Source organism: Limulus polyphemus, unplaced genomic scaffold (assembly GCF_000517525.1).
Source record: "Limulus polyphemus unplaced genomic scaffold, Limulus_polyphemus-2.1.2 Scaffold2982, whole genome shotgun sequence".
Lineage (NCBI taxonomy): Eukaryota > Metazoa > Arthropoda > Merostomata > Xiphosura > Limulidae > Limulus > Limulus polyphemus.
The window spans coordinates 129,663-142,494 of record NW_013668592.1 but is presented as its reverse complement, the minus strand read 5'-3'; the positions used below and the strand labels follow the sequence as shown (position 1 = coordinate 142,494).

Genomic DNA, 12,832 nt, shown 5'->3' with positions numbered 1-12,832 from the left:
GGTATGAATGACAGTGTAAGGATATGGGTGTAATATGTACATATCAACATGGATATGAATGATAGTGTAAGGATATGGGTGTACTGTGTAAATATCAACATGGATATGAATGATAGTGTAAGGATGTGGGTGTACTGTGTAAATATCAACATGGATATGAATGACAGTGTAAGGATATGGGTGTAATATGTAAATATCAACATGGATATGAATGATAGTGTAAGGAGATGGGTGTGTTGTGTAAATATCAACATGGATATGAATGATAATGTAAGGAGATGGGTGTACTGTGTAAATATCAACATGGGTATCAATGATAATGTAAGGAGATGGGTGTGCTGTGTAAATATCAACATGGATATGAAGGATAGTGTAAGGAGATGGGTGTGTTGTGTAAACATCAACAAGGATATGAATGACAGTGTAATATTTGTATATCCTGTCTTTAAATTGGAAAAATTATGAATCAATGTTTAAGTGTAAAAATACATTTCAATTCTGTAATAAAAAGTATGCTTATCAACATGCAGATGTCATGACTCAAACAAGCTATTTGGCTGTAAGTTTATTCTATAAATTATAAAATAATGTCACTGGTTATATGGAATTTTAGATGCATGTCGTGCAAGTTCAACATACTTTGGATAGTGAGGGTATTTTTGTTGTTAAGCATGAGTTTAACACAAACAAGTAGGGTTTTTTTTTTCTGTCCTGATAAATATGATAGTTTTATGTTTTCTTAGAATTAACCTTTTTCTAGCAAATAAGGCCATGTTGTCCTTTTTCCGAGTTTTTAACATAGCCTTTTTTTTTCTGGTCATCTTAAAACTACTTTATAATCAGGTTATAATAACTGTGAAGCAGCATGTATCATTAAAGGTTATATTTTTCTACATTGCTCACTGAGTTCACACAGGAAATTATTCCACTTAGCCAGCCTCAATCATACATATACAGTAAGAGAATTATTGAAATTTAAACAGTTTTTATTAAAATTTTTTTCAGGACATTGGGGTATTGTTCATGAGGGTTTATCTCACCCTGCTATACCAGCTGGATGGATGTTGAATGGGCTTGTGAGTTTGCATTGTCCTTTGTGGGTTGAGATCTATGTTCAGAAGAATGTAAGAGAGAATTACGAACAGCTTCCAAATGGTCAACTGAAGGTATTATCAACTGATAATCAGGGAAAAACTGTTCAGCATTTAACAATGAAAGATGGAAGAAGAAAGAAAAATTCACCTGGAAGATCAAAAAGCTTTAGGGGTTATTTTCAAAGATCCAAACATCAAAATAACAAAGACCTTTTATCACGATCTAAAAGTATCAATGCAAAGTTATCATAACTATACAAAAAAGCTGGACGTATTAAAATGCCTAATGTGTTGAAGATATTAATGTATCAAGTGGCCATCAAAGAGATGAAAGGTGTTTTTACTGAGGGAAGTGTTTTAGAGATTTGTTATAATAATGTTACTTCATTCATTCATTCATCTAATAACATTGTGTCTGTCTTGCTCTGTATTTTTCAAACATTTTTGATTTTCAATTACTGTTAATCATGTAGTTCAAATAGGGTTTTTAGAAATCACATTATTGTAACATGTTCTTTCATAAGGTAGGTTCTTTTAGGTTACTTGGTAAAATTAATTCCAAGTCCAATTCACATAATAATAAAGAATTAGTTTGTTGCATCTTTAATTTTAGCTACAGATTACTTAAAGTTGTAGGCTTAATTCACAAGCAACCTTTGAACAGAAATTCTTAGGCTAATTGTATGCCTAACTCACAAATAAGCTCACTTGTTAAATTTTCTATCTCATTAATCGATCAAAAACAGACACTTAACTCACTATGTAGCTTAGTAACTGAACTAAAGAGCTGAATAACTTACTGAGTGGCACTGATTATTTTTATTGACTTACTAAATACTTCACCAATTCTTGTGCCCGGCATGGCCAGGTGGTTAGGGTGCTCGACTCACAATCTGCAGGTTCAAATCCCCGTCACACCAAAACATGCTCACCCGGTGTCCAGACTAGGATGCCAGTCCTACTCCAGGAGACACACCTCCAAAAGAATTTGGAGGTGTAAGAAACACCATACACAACTACTACCAATTCTTGTATTTGTCATACCCTCTTTTCTACACACTGCACGAAATTCTAAAGATACCTTAACTTTCATGAACTTTGTAAATATTGCATTATGCACCCTCCAACAAACTAACATCTAAATTAAAATATAACTCGCAACAATATGTAATGTACTGTTTGACTTGAGATAGCTTCAGTGTGGTAGTTACAATGCTATTAACAAGTTTATGGCTTAATTGACTGTACTTATCAGCAACCTCTTTTTACTTATTACTAGACTTTATTTTATACCTGTAGAAAAATTGTAGTTCTTCTTGTCCTAGATATGTCTCTGTACTTAAGATCGTTAGTAATACCAAGAATTAGCAATATGTATAAAATAAAAGAGGTTTACACTAAATGAAATCAAGGCTAGAATATATAATCTGCTTTTAAAGTGGATTTTAATCATTATACGGATATGATTTGATGAAAAAAACCTCTTGTATTAAACCTAACAAAAAAGAATGGTGTGATACTCTAGTTGAATACCCAAGTTATGTTTCTTTTTAAAATTTAATATTGCTAGATGTCTTACATGTATATGTGCATACTATAGCAACAACTAAGAAAATATTTGCAAATATAAATTTTTATTAATTTTTGCTCAAAGTGTTTTAGTACCTGTGAATGTGTCAAGTTTTAATAGAATTTATTTTACCTACTTATGTTTTCTGTTTGACTTCAGCTAGATACATTTTTTTTATGAATACTTAATTTATTAAAAAATTATTACCAAAATAAAAATGTAATTTTATTACAAATTATAATTTGTTGTAAATAAAGACTAAAATACCTTTCACAATGTAATATAAATGATAACTTTATTGATAGGATATGTTAAAAAAAAAAGTATTTATAAACAGCAATAAATAACTTTAATTATTGCTTAGTTTTATGTGAAAATGGTAAATTACTAGAGAAACATTAGCATTTTCCTTTCAGCAATCAAAAGGTTTATAGTTACCAGTTTTAAGTTCAGTGCTGATATTTAATAAAAATTCTTTTGTATGAAAAAAGTTTAAATTATATGTAACTTAATTTTACTTCTCTTTAATAGAAGTTTAATCTGTCATATTTACCATTCCTCAGTTAATTATATTAAGTTTTATTTCAGACAATTGTATTAGTTACGATTTTGGTCAGTATTAGCACATTAACTACCACTTTGGGTCATCAATACATGTGAACTCCTTTACTTCAGTCAATATTAACATCTCATTGGTTGATAGATAATCTATATTATATCCGCTACCAGTAGGTTGTTTATTTATGTATCTGTTTTGCTTTACTTAGTTACGGTAATTATTGATAAATACTTCTCAATAACTGTTTATAAATGTGTTGGGTTAACTGCCATTTGGCTGATTATCCATGCTTTCCTGAAAGTTTCATACCATTGATTCTTACTAACTTTGTTTCAATTCACTCTTCTGTTTATCATTATTCAAATCACCACATTCATGTTAAAACATTCAATGCTAACATATGTCAGTGTTAGCAACTGATAAGCTTATTGCATGAATTTGTTTTTCTTGAATTTCATATATTGTTGGGATTTAATGGTTAGCATACCAGACTTAGAATAGGAGGGTCTACAGTTCCCATTCTACTGCTGCAGAATCATGCTCTGCACTTTGTTATGGGTGCTTTATAAAATTGGTTTAAATTTCATACAAAGCTACACAAGGGCCTGTCCCTAATTTCCCAGTGATAGACTAGAGGGAAGGCAGCTAGTCAACATCACCCACCACCAACTCTTGGGCTACTCTTTTACCAATGAATAGTGGGACTGACCATCCCACAGCTGAAAGGGCAGGCATTATGAAAGTGATGTTCAAACCCTTTATTCAATTAGAGTAACCTAAAAGTTGGCAGTGGGTGTTATTGACTAGCTGCTTTCCCTCCAGTTTGTTAGTTCAAAATTAGGGATAGTTAGATGCAGACAATTATTGTGTAGCTTTGTATGAATAACTAAATCAGATTTCATACATTTATAAAATATTACAATGCAAAGCCTCTAGTTTTTTAGTCACAGTTTTGAAAAACAAGCAATCTGTATTTTTCAATATAAATTTTAATGTTTGGAATATATTAATGAACTGAGAATTTCTTTTTTAAAGGTTTTAATATTATAGTAAACAGAAGTTTCATATCTAAAACAAAGGTAAAAAAAATATATAATTATCATAAACTAACTGTAATAGTTATTCTTGTGCTTTATTTCAAGTGACCTCAGTAATATATTATGTAATGGATTGTCATAACTGCCTCTGAACTGTTTAAAAAAATTCAGTCTTTATAAACAGGTCAAGAGAGTGTTAGACTAAGTATATAAACAAGAACATTGTTGAAAAAAATAATGAAATTTTGGTTTAAGTTTACGTGAGCAAAACTCCGTGTGAAGACTGTTTACAAATCTTATACAAGTCATTCCAGTATTTTTTCATAAATATAATTAAAAGGATTTGAATAGTTGTAAAAGTAAGTAGAAATGAAACTAAAGTTATATGACAATAGGGGGAGGAGGTTTGATATATCAAGTAGTGTTGTGAGAGATTGTATTAGAAGAAACAGCATGATGGTTGATAATATTAAGGTACAAAATCAGACCTATGGTTTCAGGAAACAAAGATTATCTAGAGACTTGTACAAATTTGAAATGTGATTATTTTTAACTCACAATGTGGTTTAATCTGTTAACATGAATTTCTTTATATCACTTTGAAACATACTCGTTTTTACTGTAAAAATATTTTGCTGAAACCACGTTAGTGTTGTAATACATATGGCTTGTGTACACGTTCCAGGTTTCTTTCATATTGTAACTAATCCAATTTTGTGTGAAAATTTAGGAATTTTCAATAATATTGTTATGATTCTGAAGTAAGGATTAACCTAATTATTTGTTTTTACATGGAAAGTAATACTAATATATATTTTTTGCAATAAATATCAGCTGAAATTTTCATTTTCAATGATAGCAGTGTATGTTTGAAGACTTCAAGATTTTAGACCTACAATGAGAAGTTCATTTTCTTCAGAAGAATTTATTTTTGTATATAAACTGTTCAAGTTTTGTTCTGCAACATTCAAGACTTAACAAAGTACAGATGTTTCATTGAAATGTTTTGTGAAACGTGCTATGCTTTCTCCTAGTAAGTGGTGCAAAAATCAGACTTTCCATAAAATAATAAGTTTCTTTAGTTACAAAAGATATTCTTATAGACAAAAAATGGTATATAAAAACTGTTTCCAACTTATCAACATTAACTTTGAAGTTATAATATAAATTGAGGTCTTTGTTCTTCTCCAGAAAAAAAAAGACCACAAAGGGTTGAATATGTTATATTAAAACAATTTTGACAAAAGCAAATATAAAGTTGTGGTGGAACAACATTTATCAGAACTACATTTTGACATTGCTTAGCATTTTGTAGGTAATGTGGTGCCATCAAAAATTGTTTTAGGGATGGGTATGTAACAGCATTTTCCAATACCAAATATTCATGCACTAAGATCATAAGGATGTGTTTAGATCTGGGATTTAGAATTTCCAAGATGGGGATATCCCTTGCACTTATAGCATTGGAAAAGAAAGGAATATGGATCAACTTGGGGCACCAGGTCTATTCAGAAAGAGACCTGCTTTAGTTGTAATCCCAGCTGTGGTAAGCAAAGTTCAGCATCTTTTAACAGGTGAGAATCCACAAACAAACAGGTCAGTGGCAGGAGTTAACATTTTTCTTACATTGAAAATGTATTTCTGTTAGATACTCGCATCCTCTCACACAAAACTATCTCAATCTTCTTCTGATTTTTAAGCATTGCTAAAAATTTTTTGCCATCACTGCACCATTCTATGTACCCATCAATTCTGCAGCATTTTGGAACATGTACATTACATATGACTACTCTCCACCAATAGTATTGGGCCACCTAGCTCCCTCTGCTATGCCCACTCAATCTTCACTTTCGAGAATTGGCAGATTCCAAGAGAAGAACACCAGCAGTGGAGAGGAATGGTGGGAAGTGTGTAAAAGGAGGTAAGTACCTATCAGAAATACATTTTCAGTGTAAGAAAAATGTTAACTTCCGATACTGTTTTACCTCCTCTTACACAAAACTAGAATCCCACATTGCACAGGTGGATGGGCCAGTGTAGGTGCACAACATAGAAATCAAGCAGAAAGCAACCACCCAGAATGAATGGGTGTGCTTTAAGATGAAAACAAACACATGTGGGGGACTGCACTACTTCTGGAACAGGTATGCTCTTCGCCCTTGAAGTAGGAAATAAATCTGATATGTGAGGAAAAAAGGATGTGCACAAGTGCAATTTGTTCTGAGAGGTGCAATCCATAGTAAAATATAAACAGAATTAGCTATGTACATTCACAGCCTCAACTGGACAGACGAGGTTCCATAACTCGTCCTCGGCATTAGGAGGTTGAGGAACAAAAAATATATTGTAACAATCTAATATATGGTAACAAACATAGTGGCTAGGGCATGTGGACCATGTTAACTATACTCATCAACCCCAACAGTAAGTAAACACAGTGGCATACGTCCAAGCAACCAGAATTACAAAGAGGAAATGAGCTTTCGGCTGAAACTGGACAAAATCCCAAAACAACCGTAGGAGCAAGAAGTACATCAAACTGAACCCAGCATTATGGGGTCATGGCATTGCCTCAACTCAATCATAAGAACAGGATAATATCTATAACCTATATTACGAGCAGGGAAGAGAAATTTTGCATCCAGGATTACGAGGAGTACATGGAACATTTGCTCAACTGTAGGAACAGTGTATGTATGTCCTGTAGTTGGCATTACAAGTCAAAGACTTCCATGCTTCTTGTGCTTGGCCTTTAAGCTCATGATGCACTGACAGATTTTAGTCACCTTACCACTTCAGATCGCTTTTCACAGCTCCAACACTAAAAGAGTGTGAGAAATGCCTTCTTTTTAGCCAATAAAAATGTCCAAAAAATTTCAATTCAAATTAAGAAAAACTGGCTTGTGAGGGACCTGTTAAATATTAGATTCTAAAGAAATATGTACATTATATACATTTATATATTGGGCACAACTTATCTGTTAAGAAATGGATAAAACTTTATCAGTAGTTCCATTAACACCCTGGAAGATTATGTTATAAAGAAGACTTTCATAATAAGTCCTGAAAAAAGTTGTATCATTTTTAAAATACATTTGTGGTTTGAATTTCGTGCAAAGTTACGTGAGGACTATCTGTGTTAGCGACCCTCACGTTGTGAGTCAAGTGATCTAACTACCTGGTCATGCCCGGCCAAATAAGATTTGTATTTTTAAATTGTTAATAAACTTAAAACAAGAGAATAATATCAATAGTAACTACTAACTAATTTCTTTTTTATACAAGAATATTTTTCACTTAAAAGCTAAAATGATGACATATATTTTGCAAGATAAAAAGATTTCTGAAATTCAAAACACTAGCTATAATTATGGAAATAATGAAAAACTAAAGGTTTCTCTATCTTTTTTTAGCTTTTCCTTGTGATGATGTAGCTAACTATCATCATGTGTTATTCATACAAGAGGTAATGAATAGAAAATTATATCTATAGTTTATTTAAGAAATACACTGAGACTTACTGTTAAGATTTTTATTTACAAAACATGAATAAAAAAAACAAGTCAATGTTGATTGTTTTTAAAAGAAACAGACATTGAAAATATCAATTTTAATTCTACCATTTGATTGTGTTTTCAAACAAAATATTAAATTGATTACCAGAATTGGAAAGTTAGTGTGAAGCTGAATTGTCTACCAATTATAACTGGATTAAGAAGGTAATTTTCACTCTCTCTCTAAAACCATTGCTTCAAAAACGTATTTTGTGGCCAAAGTTATAAAATAAAAGTTCTGTTGTAAGATACAACTTCTGAATATTCTAGTTGCTATTAGACTTTATCTCAAACACTTGTTAAACATAAAACACCAATTTCACTACTTTAGAAAATATTTGTAATTGAATAATCTGCATCTATCGGAAAGTCATTTGTTATAAACTAAATATGGTGTTTTGAAATACTTAGGACCATTATAGTCAGAATGTAACAATTTCTATCATAGGTTAATTTTGTGTATGGAGAACGTTCTAAATACTCATTCTTATACAAAGTTACTTAGATTGTTTTTTTTACAAAACTTCACAATAAGTAGTTTTAGCTCAAATTAAATGCAAAATAATAATAATTAATGTCTCTACTCAACAATTAGAACTTAAGTTACTGAACACTCTTCTTGTAAATTTGAAGCAGCAATTTTAAAAAAGCTTCAAGCCAAATATTTCCACAAGACAGTTATAGATGAATTTAATATACTTATAATCCACAATTATGCAATGGAAATTAAAAAATATTGTTGATCACGTTAAGATTTGAATTCAATTTGATAAGTTTTTTACCCTATTTTTATCACTTAAAAAGACCATCAGATGATACCAGTTCAGTAGGTATCTTTTTAAAAAATTAATGTGTTCTTTTTTTTGTATTTCTGTAAGTTATCATACCACTGCTAATTTTTGAGCTATTCTGATTGAACAGTGAAATTTGACTGTCACTCTTACAATGCACTCAGCACCTCAAAATGTAAAGCATATTTTTTGCAGCATTATGTTGTAAATTATGAATTCTTGGATTTATAGTCTGGCATGCTAATCTCTAGCCATGCCAAGCCTAGGAGATGTGCTGCTTCTTGCAGAAAATACCTTAGGAGTAACAAATCAGTTTGAAATAACATTATACTAACTCCTCTCACTTAATAAGCTAAGCAATCTTTTGTTTTAATTTAAGGGCTGTGAAACAAATATCTGAAGTGTAATTAGTTGCTGGAAGAACCAATACAACAAGAAATTAAAAAAGTTAGCTCTTAAGTGGAATTTGTTCATCCAATGAGAGAATTTGTTTAAAATATAACCTCAGCACTATTTTACATGTTTCATTAGGGTACTTGCAAAAAAAAAATAATAAAATTCTTAAGGTAACTTTGGCCATAAAATTAAATTCTCTCAGGATGCAGCATAAATTGTTTTCCTTCAAGATATTAGAACTAAAAATAGTAATAAAAAAGATTCAAACATTATATATTTCTGAATCATGTTGTTATACTGTTTCTAATTACTAAATAGGTAATAACAAGTTAGAACACATTTATCATTGAATAGTCCTTACCACACCAGTATGCCTGAAAACATCCAATCATTTGAATTGAACCTTTTTACTACTTTTGCAAGATCAGCAAAATGTTACTGAATTTGATATCAATGAAATTCAAAGTTTGTTAAATTAGACTTATGAAAATTAATAATGCAAGTTCAACAAAACTAAAACACATCTACATATTCAAAACTATATATAAACTAGCACTCATGCCTGAAAAGTAATTTCTTTATCACAAAGTCTGAATTCAAATCTTGGACCAAATTGGGTAGTTGAACAGGCTTGACATCTACTTTTTAGTTCTACACATTAATTAGTCCACAATATAACACTTCCACAGTGATAGAACAGCACTAATCTTCAGTTATCATATAAAAAATATTATACATTAAAAACAACTCTTATTTTGCCATATGTTTGACTTAAATATAATTTCATTTTCATAATTTGAATTCTGTAATGTTTTACTATCTAGAAACAGACACAGTTAATAGTCAAACACAACTTTTATTTATAACTTTTGAGTATTTCAGTAATTCTACAAATCAAGTTTTTAAGAATTATAAACTTAATCACATTTGATATTTAACTTAACAATTTATCAGCTGAGAAAAATAAACTTGTTTCACTTTGAATTTTGTTTTCTTCTCATCAGCCTAAATGTATCCACTAAAAAACAGCCCAAAACTGTTCAGACAACAATAATTTACAATAACTGTTATGGTGTGAATACCTTTTTCCAAGCTGGTAAGAATAATTATAATTGTTATAAGACACGAGTATTAAGCCTAATACTAACGTCTTACGACAAGTATAATTAATTATAATCATTTGCAACAATTAACTTTACTTAACTAAGTCATATTTTATACAACTGAAAAGTTTAAACAAACCATCCTGGTTTCATTACATAATTTTGAAACTCCATACTTATTTTCAGTTCAGTATTAATCCTTTTACTGCATAGTTTGGATATATCCAAATAAAAATTTATATTCACTGACTGTGAAATTCGGATTTACCCCATGGCAATCAAAAAAAAGTTTCCCTCTACTGCAACATGCAGGAATACCCTCCTGTAATTGACAAAAAAATCGCCAAACCTGCCATCTGTGTTCTATACTATGTAACCTGTATGTTTATTGACTTTGTTTTTTCTATATTTATGCCATTTACTGGAAAACACTTTTCTTCTACTTTTCCTCAATTATTTGTTTAAATCATTATTTTTCACTCTCCAATACGGTTTTCACGAAATATTACTGTCAGATATAGAACATATAGCTTCTTTCAATATTGAAAGAGTAATACAAAGGGTCAAGGTCATACTTTTACGTTTTGGTGGATAATTGACACTTTTAGGGAATCAGCCTGAAAATTAACTGTACAGTGAAAGGGTTAAACAAGGTTTACCATAACAAACACTAGAAACTGTTTATTATGTGTAAATGATAGCTTGCTCTACTGAATTGATCACTAAAGGCCTTACTATCTTTATTAATTCTAATTTCTATGGATTACAACCAGAACCCATTCTCTGGTCAGATCCCTGAAAACAGGAACTTTAGATATTTTAAGCAGAAAATTTGAAATGGTTAAATAATGTACTGCATAAAACTAACATTAAATTTTCCATCTCAATAAACACCAGGTAAATCTCCTTAGAAACAATACAAATAACAACTAAACAATCTTGTTACAAAACTTTACAAACACAATAATAATTCACTTGCAAACATATATTTACAAATAAGAATGACATCATGCTGAGGGGAGGTGAAAGTTCAGTTTCTGTTCTCATCCTGAAAGCACAGGATGAAACCTGTACTGAATGAACTACTTAAAAAAGAAAATAGTGGAAAAATTATCAAGTCTTTTTTGTGATGTTTCATAACCATTTCCAATTTTATACTGACCATACTTTATAATAACTTCAATTTTTACTAGTATGGTAGAGTTGTATCAGTTTACCAAAAAGTACATCTAAAGTAATAAAATAGTTTTAAAATGTATGCAAATACATACAGACAAAATCTTTCTTCAGTATCAGTGTATGATGAATAACAAGCTTTATTTCAATAAGTAAGTGAAATTCAAAGGATATTATATGCCCCACTTTCATTTTTTTAATGACTTTATATTGTGCTAAGCTATTCATAAGTTAAGTCAGTCATAAAAAACCTTATTCTATTTACTGCTTGTGAAGTGCACGACATTCAATTAAAATATTTAAATATAGGCACGACTAAAAACAACATAATGCACAAGGTCAGCCATATGTAGTGCAGCTTGAGAACTAGGCTTCTGAGAACAGTTTTGCTCATTGAAAAAGTTATTTCTATTGTAAGCCTATCTACACAAAAGTGGAACCCTGTTACACTGTCTACAGTGTAAGAACTTTGTGATAATACATCTTTATTCCTTTCAACAACACTGGAAATTAGTTTTATACCCATCACCAACTTGAGTACTGTTTTACAGAAAACTAAAATGAAATATCAAGTTATATAAAGATTTCATTAATCACTATAAATTATTCTTCAATTAATTAGTGGAAAATTTAAAAAGTAGTTTTCTCATTGTAACTGTAGTTGTACATAACAAAGCTGACTAAACTAGTAATACAAGGACTTAAATAAAAATTATCTATAATATATCCAAGTAAAGACTCAATGCTGAAACAAATGGTAATAATATTAATTAACAAAACTTTTTACAATGAGAACTCCATCATATGAGAAAACAAAAAATTAAGTTTGTCCAGAAAAATATATCATGCAATTTTTATCACAACATAACACTAGTTAGTGACTCATTAGGTGACATACCAATCGATCAGAAGTGTTGTGTTTTTGAGACATGGTTCATTAGAGTAATTGGTTTACACTGTATAATGGTTTGGAAAACAGTGGGATGTTAAGTAACATAGAAATCCATCAGAACGGTGCAGGATTTTTGGGACATAGTTCATTCATTTAATGGGTTCAACATAGTATAATGGTTCATAACACTAGTGGAAAGTTTGGTAACATACCAATCTATCAGACCAGTGTAGGCTTATGGTACATACATGGTTCATTAGATTAATGGGTTTACCCTGTATAATGGTTCATAACACCAGTGGAAAGTTTGGTAACATACCAATCTATCAGACCAGTGTGGGCTTATGGTACACATGGTTCATTAGATTAATGGGTTTACCCTGTATAATGGTTCATAACACCAGTGGAAAGTTTGGTAACATACCAATCCATCAGAACAGTGTGGGCTTATGGTACAGGCATGGTTCATTAGATTATGGGTTTACCCTGTATAATGGTTCATTAGATTAATGGGTTTACCCTGTATAATGGTTCATAACACCAGTGGAAAGTTTGGTAACATACCAATCCATCAGAACCAGTGTGGGCTTATGGTACACACATGGTTCATTAGATTATGGATTTATCCTGTATAATGGTTCATAACACCAGTGGAAAGTT

General features: G+C 30.8%; 1 protein-coding gene and 1 long non-coding RNA gene across 3 annotated transcripts in view; one reads left to right on the top strand and one right to left on the bottom strand.

Moving 5' to 3' along the window:
* The window catches only part of LOC111088007, a 6,465-nt gene extending 4,036 nt beyond the window's left edge, over positions 1-2,429 (top strand). Inside the window, exon 2 of the long non-coding RNA XR_002612634.1 lies at positions 1,006-2,429. This is a non-coding gene — a long non-coding RNA (uncharacterized LOC111088007). The remainder of the gene's footprint in view (positions 1-1,005) is intronic.
* A 5,702-nt stretch (positions 2,430-8,131) lies between these two features.
* LOC106468372 (transcription factor E2F4-like) overlaps positions 8,132-12,832 on the bottom strand; it is a 33,762-nt gene continuing 29,061 nt past the window's right edge. For both annotated transcript variants that reach the window (XM_013928790.2, XM_022396716.1), the window contains one exon: positions 8,132-12,447. The gene's annotated coding sequence lies outside the window, so the exon portion shown is untranslated. The remainder of the gene's footprint in view (positions 12,448-12,832) is intronic.